At 45.5% G+C, this 14,988-nt stretch overlaps 1 non-coding gene across 1 annotated transcript; it reads left to right on the forward strand.

The window, feature by feature from the left end:
* The first annotated feature begins 6,878 nt into the window (after positions 1 to 6,878).
* Positions 6,879 to 6,950, forward strand: TRNAE-UUC (transfer RNA glutamic acid (anticodon UUC)). The gene has a single exon. It is a non-coding gene; the product is annotated as a tRNA-Glu (tRNA).
* The last annotated feature ends 8,038 nt before the right edge of the window (positions 6,951 to 14,988 follow it).

Consider the following 14,988-nt stretch of genomic DNA (forward strand, 5'->3'; position numbering starts at 1 on the left):
AAGTGGTTAAATTAGCCGTCCTCATATTACATCTAGAACAAAGAGGGGTATCTTTACACTGCCATTTAAACAATTTCTCAGGGGTATGATAAGTCCTGTGTGAAATGAATAGTTGGGTTAATTTCTGTGTGGAAGAGACCATGGGCAGTGCGGACAATGCCGCCTCCCAATGATCATCCGATATGGGACCTAGATCTCTTTCCCACTGTCTCTTTGAAGGTTTAATTTTGATTGCAACTCTGTAGTCATATATGTCAATCTTTTGTTTTCATTTCCAACAATCCACGTGTACACACTACTAGGAAGTCCATACACATGCAGATGGATGGATCTCGTATTAGCACCATCTCCCCGTGATTTTGTACTTGCTGAAAACCAGAAGATTACTTAGCAGTGCCTCAAAGAAAACATGAAATAGTCTCTCCTGTTCCCTGCTGAATTGACAAAAAATATGAACTGCCTTAGGGCTCTTTTAAACATGTTGTGCCCTCTGAACAGCAGTCCACATTCAGGTCACTCTTCAGAGGGCATTTGACAGGTGGTAAGAAGGTGTTATATTGCTTCCTCACCACCTGTTTAAACATGACAACATTATATACACATATTAGATCCCTGTGTGCTGTACAGGTTTTAAACCCCTTATACTGTTAGGAAAATGTTGTCATACCCAAAATTCTTCACAGAGCACACCACCTCCTTTTCCTCTGCTGGCTGAATGTGAGCTGGGGGGTGGGCTCAGGCCCTGGCACTTATAAGTGGAGGGGGCCCAGTCATGTAAGCTGTACGAGGCCCCATGATTTCTAACAGTGGCCCTGGGTGTGGGCGATTGGCCTTGAATGCAGACAGTGCATGTCATATTAGGAGAAGTGGCTTCCAGTGTGCAGCTGTGCATTCTACTCATTTTCAATGGACTGCCTGCATGCAGCGCCTGAAAGTTACAGATGTTGCAAAAACGGCCCATTCATGCTATATGGGCCTCATCACCCTTGTAAACAAGGCCATGCAGACAGACAAAACTAATACAGATAAAAGCGCACTAATTAATTATCCATAAGCATTTTAATATGCATTATGCCTTTAATCTAAGTGCTGTAATTAAAAGTGTCTGTGCTCCTAAAGCCGGCGATAGTTCAAATCTCAGCCGGTTCAGCAGGGACCAGCCGAGATTCTAACCATGTATGGCCATGCTGATTACTGGCTGGGTACAACCAGCCTGTCTGATTTTTCATGCAATTACTGCCAGCCAGTGGGTCGGGATGAGTGCCAGGCAACCAGCATTTTTATACGAAGGCCATTAGTCATCCTTGTGTCCCTGTCATGTTGAGTTTATCCATTGTCTCTGGCACAAGCGTTTTGAACTTCTCTCTTTAATTTGATGTTGTACAAAGAAAAATATATGAAATGTAGGTGAAGGTGCTAAATCTAATTCCTCTCTTTTTTTTATTGAAGATGTACGTGGTATTGACTGCACACAAGGCTCACACGGCAGGCCTGTCGACCAATACACTGAGATGCCGCCAAAAAGTGACATTCAAATTAGGACTCCACCAGAGTGCGACCTGGACATGGCCACTCCACCAGAGTGCGACCTGGACATGGCCACTCCACCAAAGTGCGACCTGGACATGGCCACTCCACCAGAGTGCGACCTGGACATGGCCACTCCACCAGAGTGCGACCTGGACATGGCCATTCCACCAGAGTGCGACCTGGACATGGCCACTCCACCAGAGTGCGACCTGGACATGGCCACTCCACCAGAGTGCGACCTAGACATGGCCACTCCACCAGAGTGCAACCTAGACATGGCCACTTCATCAGAGTGCCAATTCCACAAGGAGACTCCACCAGAGTGCGACATTCACATGGAAAATCCACCAGCGTGTGACGTTCACGTTGATACTCCACCAAAATGCCAGGGGAACGTCTCCAGTGAAGATGGGGGCAAGGTTACAAGAAAGGATAGGCAGATACTAGTGGTAGGGGATTCAGTTATTGGAAGGATACAGAGGGCAATCTGTCACAAATACCCTTATCGCCGAACAGTATGTTGTTTACCCGACGCTCGGGTTCGGAACATTGTAGATTGCATGGACAGATTGTTGGATGGGGCTGGAGTGGACCCAGCTGTCATGGTATATATCGGTACCAATGACAAAGTTCTAGAAAGATGGAGCGCCCTACAAAATGATTTCAGGGACTTAGGGGCTATATTGAAGAAAAGGTCCCCCAAGGCAATATTTTCAGAAATACTGCCTGTACCTCGAGCCACACCAGAGCGGCAGCAGGAGCTTATGGTACTTAACAAATGGCTGAGGAACTGGTGCAGGGAGGAGGGGTTTGGGTTCATGGAGAATTGGACTGATTTTTCGCTAAATTACCAGCTCTATAGCAAGGACGGACTGCACTTAAATGGGCAGGGTGCCGCTCTATTGGGAGAAAAGATGACCAAAAAGCTAGAAGAAATTCAGGTTGACGCTCCACCAGAATGTGAAGTTCACATTGAGAACCCACCAGAATGTGACTCTCATGCTGAGACTCACCCAGAATGTGATGTTGACGTCAAGCCTATACCAGAAAGCGACGTTCACATTGTTACTCCACCAGAATGTGGCATTCACGTTGTGACTTCACCAGAATGTGACGCTCAAGATGAGACTCCACAAAAATCCCAAAGAAACCTTGGGAACATCTCCTCCAGTGAAGATAAGGGCAAAGTTACAGCAAAAAAATAGGAAGATACTGGTGGTAGGGGACTCAATCATTAGAAGGACAGAAAGGGAAATCTGTCACAAAGACTGTCATTACCGAACAGTATTATGTTTGCCGGGTGCTCGTGTTCGGGACATTGCACATCAGATGGACAGATTGTTGGATAGGGCTGGGGGGAAACCCAGCTGTCATGATACATATTGGTACGAACGACAAAGTTAGAGGAAGATGGAGCACCCTACAAAATGATTTCAGGGACTTAGGGGCTATATTGAAGAAAAGGACCTCCAAGGCAGTATTTTCAGAAATATTGCCTGTACCTCGAGCCACACCAGAGAGGCAGCAGGAGCTTAGGAATCTTAACAACTGGCTGAGGAACTATTGCAGGGAGGAGGGGTTTGGCTTCATGGCGAACTGGGCTGACTTTTCAGTTGGTTACCGTCTTTATAGCAGTGATGGATTGCACTTAAATGGAAGGGGTGCAGCTTTTTTGGGATTGAAGATGGCCAAAACGTTGGAAGAAATTTTAAACTAGGAGATGAAGAGGAGGGAACAGAGGATGATTTGCTAGTGAACATGACAGAGAAGATCTTCAAGTCAAGCAACCATCATCAGAGTCCACTACGTCATCACTCTCTTGAAAGTTTCTCATCAGCACCTATCTTCAAGAGCGCAATACCTTCAGCTATCTTCACCAAAAAGTCTGAGGAACCCTCTCAGGGACCAGGTGCAGCTGTACCAACACAGGTTCCTACACTGGTGGCGGCTGCCACTCCAGTAACCGGAGGGTCTTCCCATCAGCCCTCTACTTCCCTTTCTGCAGCTTCTGAATCACCAACTATCAAAATAGTTGGACAAAGAAGACAATTGGCTTTTTCCTAGAAGAAGATTCAACAAAGTCTGAGGAACCCTCCTAGGGACCAGGTACCAACACAGGTCCCTACACTGGTGGCGGCTGCCACTCCAGTAACCAGAGGGTCCTCCCATCAGCCCTCCATTTTTGTTTTTGGAGCTTCTGAATCACCATCAATGTAGCTGGACAAACAAGACAATTGGCTGTTCCTAGAAGAAGACTCAACAAAAAGTCCGAGGAACCCTCCCAGGGACCAGGTACGGCTGTACCAACACAGGTCCCCATATTGGTGGTGGCTGCCACTTCAGTAACTGGAGGGTCTTCCCATCAGCTCTATATTTCCCTTTCTGTAGCTTCTGCAGAAGCTTTAAGGTTCGACAATACATCGCCCAAACATAATCACCACCAACATGTCAGACACTTTTTTTACAGGTGATTATGTTTTATCGATGTATTGTCGATCAACATTAAGTAATTGATTATGTTGTGAAGTTTGGAGGCTGGTAGGCTTTTGAGGCGTGTGTTGGACCAGAAATGAGGGGAGGTTGGAGGCCGGTATGTTTTTGAGGCGTGGTGTATACACGGGGTGTATGAATTTGTACCCTGTGTGGGGGCTGTGTTTACCCCAAAAAAGACATCCATGCGGGTGCAGTTGCACGGACGTACCCTGGGTGCGTTCGGGGCCGTGCACCGGCACCCACACAAATGTCACGTTGGGTACAGCCGCTGCACTCCAGTTGACAGCAATGGGACTGCCTACATGGGATGCTGGGAACACCTATGCATCCCCATTCCGGTATCAATGAGGGGAGGTTGGAGGCCAGTATGTTTTTGAGGCATGCGTTGGACCGACTATGAGAGAAGGTTGGAGGCTGGTATGCTTTTGAGGCATGTGTTGGACCGGCTATGAGGGGAGGTTGGAGGCCGGTATGTTTTTGAGGCGTGTGTTGGACCGGCTATGAGGAGAGGTTGAAGGCTGGTATGTTTTTGAGGCATGTGTTGGACCGGCTATGAGGGGAGGTTGAAACTATTTTTGTCTTCAGAGGTAGGAGGAGTCTTTCCAGCTTTTTTAGGCTTTCTCTGCTGGAGAAATGAGAACTCTTCCCTCCAGTGAGGTCCTTTATGGAGAAGTTCAAGGCCTCACTCACACGGGGTGTATGAATCTGTATCCTGGGGCTGTGTTTACCCCAAAAAGGACATCCATGCGGGTGCAGTTGCGCGGACGAACCCTGGGTGCGTTCGGGGCCGTGCACCAGCACCCACACAGATGTCACATTGGGTACAGCTGCTGCAACCCAGTTGACAGCAATAGGACTGCCTACACGGATGCTGGAAACACCTGTGCATCCCCATTCCGGTAGCAATGAGGGGAGGTTGGAGGCCGGTATGTTTTTGAGGTGTGTGTTGGACTGGCTATGAGGGAAGGTTGGAGGCCGGTATGTTTTTGAGGCTTGTGATGGACTGGCTATGAGAGAAGGTTGGAGGCCGGTATGTTTTTGAGGCTTGTGTTGGACCGGCTATGAGGGGAGGTTGGAACTATTTTTGTCTTCAGAGGTGGGAGGAGTCTTTCCAGCTTTTTTAGGCTTTCTCTGCTGGAGAAATGAGAACTCTTTTGTACCCTGTGTGGGGGCTGTGTTTACCCCAAAAAGGACATCCATGCGGGTGCAGTTGCGCGGACGCACCCTGGGTGCGTTCGGGGCCGCACATCGGCACCCACACAGATGTCACATTGGGTACAGCCGCTGCACCCCAGTTGACAGCAATGGGACTGCCTACACGGGATGCTGGAAACACCTGTGCATCCCCATTCCAGTAGCATTGAGGGGAGGTTGGAGGCCGGTATGTTTTTGAGGCGTGTGTTGGACTGGCTATGAGGGGAGGTTGGAGGCCGGTATGTTTTTGAGGCGTGTGTTGGACTGGCCATGAGAGAAGTTTGGAGGCCGGTATGTTTTTGAGGCATGTGTTGGACCAGCTATGAGGGGAGGTTGGAGGCCGGTATGTTTTTGAGACGTGTGTTGGACCGTCTATGATGGGAGGTTGGAACTATTTTTGTCTTCAGAGGTGGGAGGAGTCTTTCCCGCTTTTTTGGGCTTTCTCTGCTGGAGAAATGAGAACTCTTCCCACCAGTGAGGTGCTTTATGGAAAAGTCCAAGGCCTCACACGGGGTGTATGAATCTGTACCCTGTGTGGGGGCTGTATTTACCCCAAAAAGGACATCCATGCGGGTGCAGTTGCGTGGACGCACCCTGGATGCGTTCAGTGCCATGCCCCAGCACCCACACAGATGTCACATTGGGTACAGCCGCTGCACCCCAGTTGATAGCAGTTGGACTGCCTACACGGGATGCTGGGAACACCTGTTCATCCCCATTCCGGTAGCAATGAGGGGAGGTTGGAGGACGGTATGTTTTTGAGGTGTGTGTTGGACTGGCTATGAGGGAAGGTTGGAGGCCGGTGTGTTTTTGAGGCATGTGTTGGACCGGCTATGAGGGGAGGTTGAAGGCGGGTATGTTTTTGAGGCGTGTGTTGGACCGGCTATGATGGGAGGTTGGAACTTTATGGAGAAGTCCGAGGCCTCACTCACACGGGGTGTATGAATCTGTACCCTGTGTGGGTGTTTACCCCAAAAAGGACATCCATGCGGATGCAGTTGTGCGGACGCACCCTGGGTGCGTTCGGAGCCGTGCACCGGCACCCACACAGATGTTACATTGGGTACAGCTGCTGCACCCCAGTTGACAGCAATGGCACTATCTACACGGGATGCTGGGAACACCTGTGCATCCCCATTCCGGTAAACACGGCCCTCCCATGGGGTACGGATTCATACCCTCCATGTGAATGGAATAATTAGCTCCATTGTGTTGCTAATTTGGGGACCACTGTACCCCTCTTTATTGTTATTTGGTTGCGTTTTATTATAGGAGTGTTAGATTGTAGATTAGGATATATATACAGTATATATATATTTATATTTATATTTATATTTATATTTATATTTATATATATATATATATATATATATATATATATATATAGATAGATTGTAGTTTAGGTTAAGTTTGGATTTCTTCTGGAGGCGCTTTGAGTGGACATAACTGATGTACTCCGCTCAGCGGGGTTGGGCCTTAGAGAACAGAGGCCGCATATGGGCAGCACAGAGACTTAGGGGTTAGCCTTGCAGCACTGGGCTCCATGGTTCAAATCCTGACCAGAACACTAACTGCATGGAGTTTGCATGTTCTCCCTGTGCTTGTGTGGGTTTCCTCCGGGTATTCTGGTTTCCTCCCACATTACAAAGACATGCTACCTTGCGTTGGTGATGCAGTGGTGAGCATAGCTGCCTTTCAAGCAGCTGACCCGGGTTTGATTCCCGGCCAACGCCATCTCCAATACTTGGAGTCCTCAGAGAGAAAAGTGCTATAGAGGTATATAGGAGAATGCAGAGTATATATTAGCGGTGGAATAAAGAATGAAGCGAATGTGTGGAATATTTGAGGAAGAAAATGTTCCCCCAGACTCTATAGAAGGTGAACCCAGCAACAGATAGAAGACGCTTCGGCTGCGATCACACCTAGGCGTTCCAGATCATGGGCAGAATTATGGGGATTCTCAAATTGCCGCAAAACGCATGACATGTTTGTGATCCCGTTACTTTCAATGGCACCCCAATCACAAGACAATATTGTCGTGCAAACAAAATCACGGGATGCCGGTTTCCCAAAAGCAGTCCTGCAATTTGTCAGGTGACAATCGCTGCAAAAACACGCCTCGATTGGGGTTATATTGAAAGTAAAGGGATCGCAAGCATGTGATTCGGTAATCTGGAACACCTAGGTGTGAACAGAGCCTCGCCGTGTCCATCATACGACAAGAACTTCCTGCATAGACATCCCCCCAGCAGGAATATTACACCCATACTCCCCCAGCAGGAATATTACACCCATACTCCCTCCCAGCAGGAATATTACACCCACACTCCCCCCAGCAGGAATATTACACCCATACTCCCCCCAGCAGAAATATTACACCCACACTCCCCCCAGCAGGAATATTACACCCACACTCCCCCATTAGGAATATTACACCCATACTCCCCCCAGCAGAAATATTACACCCACACTCTCCCCAGCAGGAATATTACACCCACACTCCCCCATCAGGAATATTACACCCATACTCCCCCCAGGAGGAATATTACACCCACTCTCCCCCCAGCAGGAATATTACACCCACACTCCCCCCAGCAGGAATATTACACCCACACTCCCCCATCAGGAATATTACACCCACACTCCCCCATCAGGAATATTACACCCATACTCTCCCCCATCAGGAATATTACACTCACACTCCCCCCAGCAGGAATATTACACCCACACTCCCCCATCAGGAATATTACACCCATACTTCCCCCCAGCAGGAATATTAGACCCATACCCCCCCCATCAGGAAGATTACACCAATACACACCTCTATATCTGGGTATATACAGTGGATATAGTAAAGAGATGTATAGGACAGTGGATATATAGTATATACAGAGAATACACACGTCACACCTCTATATCTGGGTATATACAGGGCATATAGTATATAGAAATATATATAGGATAGTGGATATATAGTATATACAGAGAGTACACTTGTCACACCTCTATATCTGGGTATATACGGGGGATATAGTATATAGGACAGTGGATATATAGTATATGCAGAGCGTACACACGTCACACCTCTATATCTGGGTATATACGGGGAATATAGTATATAGGGCAATGGATAAATAGTATATACAGAGAGTACACATGTCACACCTCTATATCTGGGTATATATGGTGGATATAGTATATAGAGATATATATAGGATATATAGTATATACAGAGAGTACACACATGTCACACCTCTATATCTGGGTATATACGGTGGATATAGTATATAGACATATATAGGACAGTGGATATATAATATATACAGAGAGTACACATGTCACACCTCTATATCTGGGTATATACCGGGGATATAGTATATAGAGATATATATAGGATAGTGGACATATAGTATATACAGAGAGTACACATGTCACACCTCTATATCTGGGTATATATGGTGGATATAGTATATAGAGATATATATAGGATATATAGTATGTACAGAGAGTACACACATGTCACACCTCTATATCTGGGTATATACAGGGGATATAGTATATAGAGATATATATAGGCTAGTGGATAAAGTATACATAGAGAGTATATTTGTCACACCTCTATATTTGGGTATATACGGGGGGACATAGTATATAGGACAGTGGACATATAGTATATATATAGAGTACACATGTCACACCTCTATATCTTTTTTTTTAACATAAAGTTTATTTATATTGATTAAACAAACAAAAAATACACCAAATGATAACACCTAAGACAGATATTAGTCATGAATTGGATGTAAAATATGTATCCAGACAATTTACAGCGACAGTGATAAACAATAATGTAGCATCCACCTAGCTCAAAGGTCTTTAAATACAGCATATGAATTACAAATGGAGAAGCCATGGGGGGGGGGAGACCCCGGGGGGGGGGACGGTCTGGGCCCACATCACATTTCATAGCATACCTGTCTAAAGAACGGACCCAAGCGGCAGATGCGGAAGTTTTTCTGAATGCCTGAATCCCTGATTTTGTGAGTAGCGCTGTTATGCGCATTTGAAATCTATTCCCCACAGTACTTCACCATAGTATCTCTCTTTGTTTTTTGGGTGAATATGAAATCCTGCACCTTGAAGCACTTATTCCATTGACTAGGATCTAGAGTGATCTCCTTTTCCTTTCATTGAACTACTGCATATCAGGTGACTGATTGTTATCATAGGCTGAAGGGTTGATATAATTGCTGACCAGTGGGACTGCTCCTAGGAATTTGCATAGTATTTCAGTTTATGTTACACATGTGTGCATTTTTACTTTCATTCATTTCTTACCATTTTTTCTGATAATATATTTTATGTCACTTATGTATGCATAGCACTTACACAATAGGTATTATCTATTTATGATCATAGTGTCATTGCACAGTGTTTGTTTTACTCATTTATATTAACTCTTGTAGTGTTGGTCACATTGCCAGTGCTGTATTCATTTGTTTTATATATTAGGTATCAGTACTTTTTTACAGCAGCGGCAACATATATTTTCCACTTCAAAAATTTTTTTTTCACTTTATTTGTTTTGTTTAGTCGCCAGCGCTGCATATATTGTTCATTGTATGTTCACTTGATAAGAAGTCATATACAACAATGCTGGATGAAGAAAGTTCCGTTCAAGGCTTTCTAGAAGAACGAGTGAAAATGGCTAACTACATCCAAAATGTCCTAAAAGAAGGATGTTATCCAAGAGAAGACTACAAAGAGTTATTACAACTCTCGCTCCTGTACCTAGGAGGTTGGTCTAAGGCCCCTTTCACACTGGGGCAGTTTGCAGGCGCTATTGCGCTAAAAATAGCGCCTGCAAACCGACCCGAAAGTGCAGCTGCTTTGTCTCCAGTGTGAAAGCCCCGAGTTCTTTCACACTGGAGCGGTGCGCTGGCAGGACGGGAAAAAAAATCCCGCCAGCAGCATCTTTGGAGCGGGGAAGGAGCGGCATATTCACCGCTCCTTCCCCGCTCCTGCCCATTGAAATCAATGGGACAGCGCGGCTATACTGCTGGAAAATCGCCTCTGGAGAGGCGCTTTGCGGTGGTTTTTAACCCTTTCTCGGCCGCTAGCGGGGGGTAAAACTGCCCCGCTAGCGGTCGAATACCGACGGTAAAGCGCCGCTAACAATAGCGGCGCTTTACCGCCGATGCCGCCCCCGCCCCAGTGTGAAAGGGGCCTAAAACGACTTCAGTTTCAGGATCCCAGGGGCACTGCATCAAGCAAGGTGGATGGCAAAGGCAATATATGCACTTAAAATTGTCCTCTTCACTAAACAGTTGAATATTCCTCAACGACAATTGGAAGGAATGAAACGGGTTGCACATTTTGTCAGCCTCATATATGTTCGCTTTTGGCATGAGGCAATTGTAAGTCGATGGGCTCCAAAGAATGATTTGGATATCCTACAGTTTTTGAGCACTTACCCAGATGCAGACATCACATGTTCTCACAGTTGCTAAGAGACACCTTTGGTATCTGTCAGAAACAAACGTAGGATTGGCTTTTTTGGACGAACGTATTACTCAGGCTGTTAAGGAAAATATGACTAAAAATTTAGAAACCAAACCTGCAAAGAAAAATGAAGTAAAACGATTAGAGGGTAAAAACATGGTTTTTGAAGGAAAAGACCTGAGCCATTTCGTTACTAATAAAACACGTGCTTTGAATTGCTTGGGATCCACGACGTGACAGAATACTGCAGTGATTCTCTAAGAAGCCATGTGAACGCTCTTAAGGTTGTCAATGATACCACAGAAAGAGGAATTGCTCTGATAAAAAGTATAACGAATCGGTCAGGGATGAACAACAAAAGCAATTCTTGTTGAGGGTAGTCGAGCATCTCAGAAAAGTCGTCACCAAGCAAACAAAACAAGGGATTGCATCTTTCAAAGTTGATTAATATAACACATTTTGCCTATCATATTACCTATTAATCTTAGTGTATAGTTTTAATAGTATTTTAAGTTTGTGATTTCTAGTTTTCCCAATAAAAGTAATTAACATTGAAAAATCGTATTCTTTGCAAACTTTTACAAAACAGATCAAAGTGTTCAACCTCTAAATATTATCCAATCTTCTTGAAAATTAGCATATATATTTTACATCACTCAGACTCGGGGCGTAAGCAAAGTCTGCAAAAATTTTACAGTTTATTTTTTTCCATTAGAAAATGAAACACCCTAATATATAGTATATACAGAGAGTACACATGTCACACCTCTATATCTGGGTATATACAGGGATATAGTATATAGAGATATATATATATATATATATATATATATATATAGAACAGTGATCCCTTCCTGGCTACGTCCTGGTTGGAAATCACTATGAACCTACCATAGGAGCCATGTGATCCCTTCCTGTCTATGTTCTAGTCGGAAATCACTACGAACCTACCATAGGGGGCATGTGATCATCACATTGATCAAATCATTCATTTACAACATTTATCAAATTAAAAAAAGATCTAAAAAAAGATCAAATGGAAAAATTGTATCAGATTTACCAAATCCAGACAATATAAGGAGATGATCCCTCCACTTTGATGTCTGCTTTCGGTATAGTGACTGTTATTTTCGACTCCCAGCTAAACATAATTGCCATATTGTTTAACAGTGGGTAAAATAAGTATTGACCCCGTCACCATTTCTCTAAGTACATTTATTGGTAAAGGGGGGGGCATGAAATGTTCCCCACATGTCAGTAACAACCCATGCAATCCATACATACAAAGACACCAAAACGAAAACAATCAGAAATTAAGTTCTGTGTAATAAAATGGAAGGACACAGGGAAAAAGTATTGAACCCGCTAACTGAAATAATTTATTAGTATTATAATGCCGTGTACACACGGGCAGACTTTTCGAACAGACTGGTCTGACGGAACGAATCCGTCAGACAACCCGACCGTGTGTGGGCTTCATCGCACCTGCAGCAGACTTTTTTGGTCAAAAATCAGACAGACTTTAGATTTAAAACATGTTTCAAATCTTTCCGACGGATTTGAGTCCGGTCGAAAAATCCGTTCGTCTGTATGCTAGTCCGACGGACGAAAACCGATACTAGGGCAGCTATGCACCTATCACCTAGTAAAACACAGAGCTACGGGGCGGAGGATGGGACAAACCGGAACACAGAGGCGCTGGATATATGTTGTGCGTGCCCGGGTTTTCAGGGGACAGAAACCCAGGCACAATTTGCCAAAACCGTACTGGTCAATCCAGTCAATCCTCTACGGGTGGTGACCCTAAGTTTACACAATAAACACACAGTACACACGCACAGTATACACACATACAGACACACGCACAGTATACATGGACATGCATACAGTATATATACACACACAGTATACACATACCTATACACACACAGACACACAGTACTTTCCATCTAGAAATCATCCTGATGGAACACACTGCTGCTGCCCCATCTCCTGGCATGCTGGTACTTGTAGTGCCCCAGCAGCTCACAGACACATTACGTGGTAATACAGGAGAGGAGGAGACTGTGCCTGTGTACTGGTGGGCAGGTAATCAGTAGAGAGATGTAGCAGAGATTGGGGGAGATATTCAGAAAGTCCTTCCTCCAGGAGAAGTGCACTTATTACACAGAAAAACAATCTAATAGCCTCAGAGACAGGAGGAGCCATGGCAGAGGAAACACATCCTCCCCTCTGCTCACCAGGGTAAGCCACTGACAAGAATACATTTAGCTGGGGCCAGTTAGCTTACCTTCTATCAGGCAGCAGTGTCCACTCCTCCCCTCCAGCAGTCGGCATCTCCTCTGCTACAGGCAAATAAACCGCGCTGGAGAAGGGGGCGTGTACAGCGTATTTTTATTGGCTGATGAGGTACCGGAGAGGCGGCGCAGCTATAATCTCAGGATTTTTAGACCAAAATGATGTTGGTAAGGGACATTTCAGAGGCAGAGGTAAAAAAACACTGATTTTTACATACTGTCCCTGGTTTTACTGAGACTGGCAACCCTGATGGGGCCCCCTGGATGTAATCCATACCAATCAATCATGTTGCCTTTTGATGGTTTACAGCAGACAAGCAAATGAAGATAACCACTGATTACTATAGGTGACTTCAAAGTGCATATTTTCCTTTTTTTTCTGAAAATCTAATATACATAATCCTCAGTTTTATCCAAAAGAATCCTTGTTAGATTAAATAGAACAACATCAGTAAAATGAATCAATAAATGCAATAAATCAATAAATGTCAAGATTCCTTTGGATTTTGACCTAATATGTTTAGCTTTTGCATCATACTTAGGCAGAATTGGCCTGTACTGTCTCAGAATGTCTCAGAATGTTTTTAAGTCCCTGCTCCCCAGGTCTTGGCGTGCATTTGCGAGTCGGTAGAGTAGGGACATGTACTCCGTCTGTCAGGGATAGTATTAGCGACAGGAAAAGGTTCTAGACGAGAAGGGAAAGTGCAGGGTTTGCAACTTCTCTGGATCTCTGCACCCACCTACATTTTGCAGGCAGCCAGCAGGATATGTTCCTTGCAGTGGGTGTGGAAGGAAGTTTGGGCTTCAGCATGGTTCTGCTAGGATCAGCCATAGCCTTATTACCAAAGTTTAATGGCTCTAACATTCCCTTGGCAGCGTGGGAGGAGAGACTGGAGAGTGCCGTGTGCCTGTATCAGGTTCCAGCCCAGCTGGTGACAGAGCTGGCTATTAAAGAAGATGATGCCCGCCACATGGTGATGGTGCTGCCAAAGGAGGAACGAGCTTCTTTGGAACAGATTACGTCACACTTGAAGGGCCTGTTTGGGGAGAAAATCCTGCTCCCTTGGCTGAGGAAAAGGTTCATCCTAAGGGCACAGCCAGCAGGAGGATGAGAACCTCACCCATGCAGAACCACTGGAGATGCCTGGAAAAGTGGGATGTGCGCAGCTGTGCTTACATCACTGATTCAGACCATATACTAAGGGATCCGTTCATAGCTGGCATGAAGGCTTATCCAGTACAGAGAGCCCTGCAGGAGAAAGTTAAAGCCCAACCTGCCACATCCTTGCACAATGCTGTAGTGGACACAGTTGTGCGGGAAAAACAGATGCAACGGTGGCCGTGACCAATCGATTTGAACCTGCATTTCTCAAAAAGGAGGCCCTGGCACCTTCACCCCTGTCAGCCATGCAAATCATGCTGACAAAGCTAGCTCAGGATATGGCTGCCTTGAAACAGGAAGTAGCCTCCTCTAAAAAGGACTCATCCCAACCCCATAGGGGCGAGAACCAACAGCTCAGGGACCCTGAGGATGACCGGAAATAGTTTTGGTGTGGCGGTCACATACCCAAGTGCTGTGGGTGGTCTGGATTCAGAAAACCCTCCATCATTAAACTACTGACTTCCAGGGCAGAGGGACAATCCCCAGGGCAGACAACCCAAAGTCCCAGCAAGTCAGAGGATGTGGTCGCACTAAACCCAGTGGTATCCACCCTAGTCAACGGTTGACTAGGTTGACACTGGGTCACTGTCATGGAGTATGACTTCTATGTGCAGAGATTTGGAGCAGAGGAACAACTAGACCTCTGCTGGCTATCCCTCAGAGCAGCCAATAATCTATCTATCTTTGTCGAAAGCATCACCTGGGTAAAGATCCAAAACGAAGACCAGTTGATGGAGCAAGTAGGGGTGGTGGTGACCCGTGGCTCAGTCAACCTAGCAGTGCTTGTTGTGCTGGGCATGGATGTTTTTA

The sequence above is a fragment of the Aquarana catesbeiana genome, linkage group LG02 (assembly GCF_042186555.1).
Source record: "Aquarana catesbeiana isolate 2022-GZ linkage group LG02, ASM4218655v1, whole genome shotgun sequence".
Taxonomy (NCBI): Eukaryota; Metazoa; Chordata; class Amphibia; order Anura; family Ranidae; genus Aquarana; species Aquarana catesbeiana.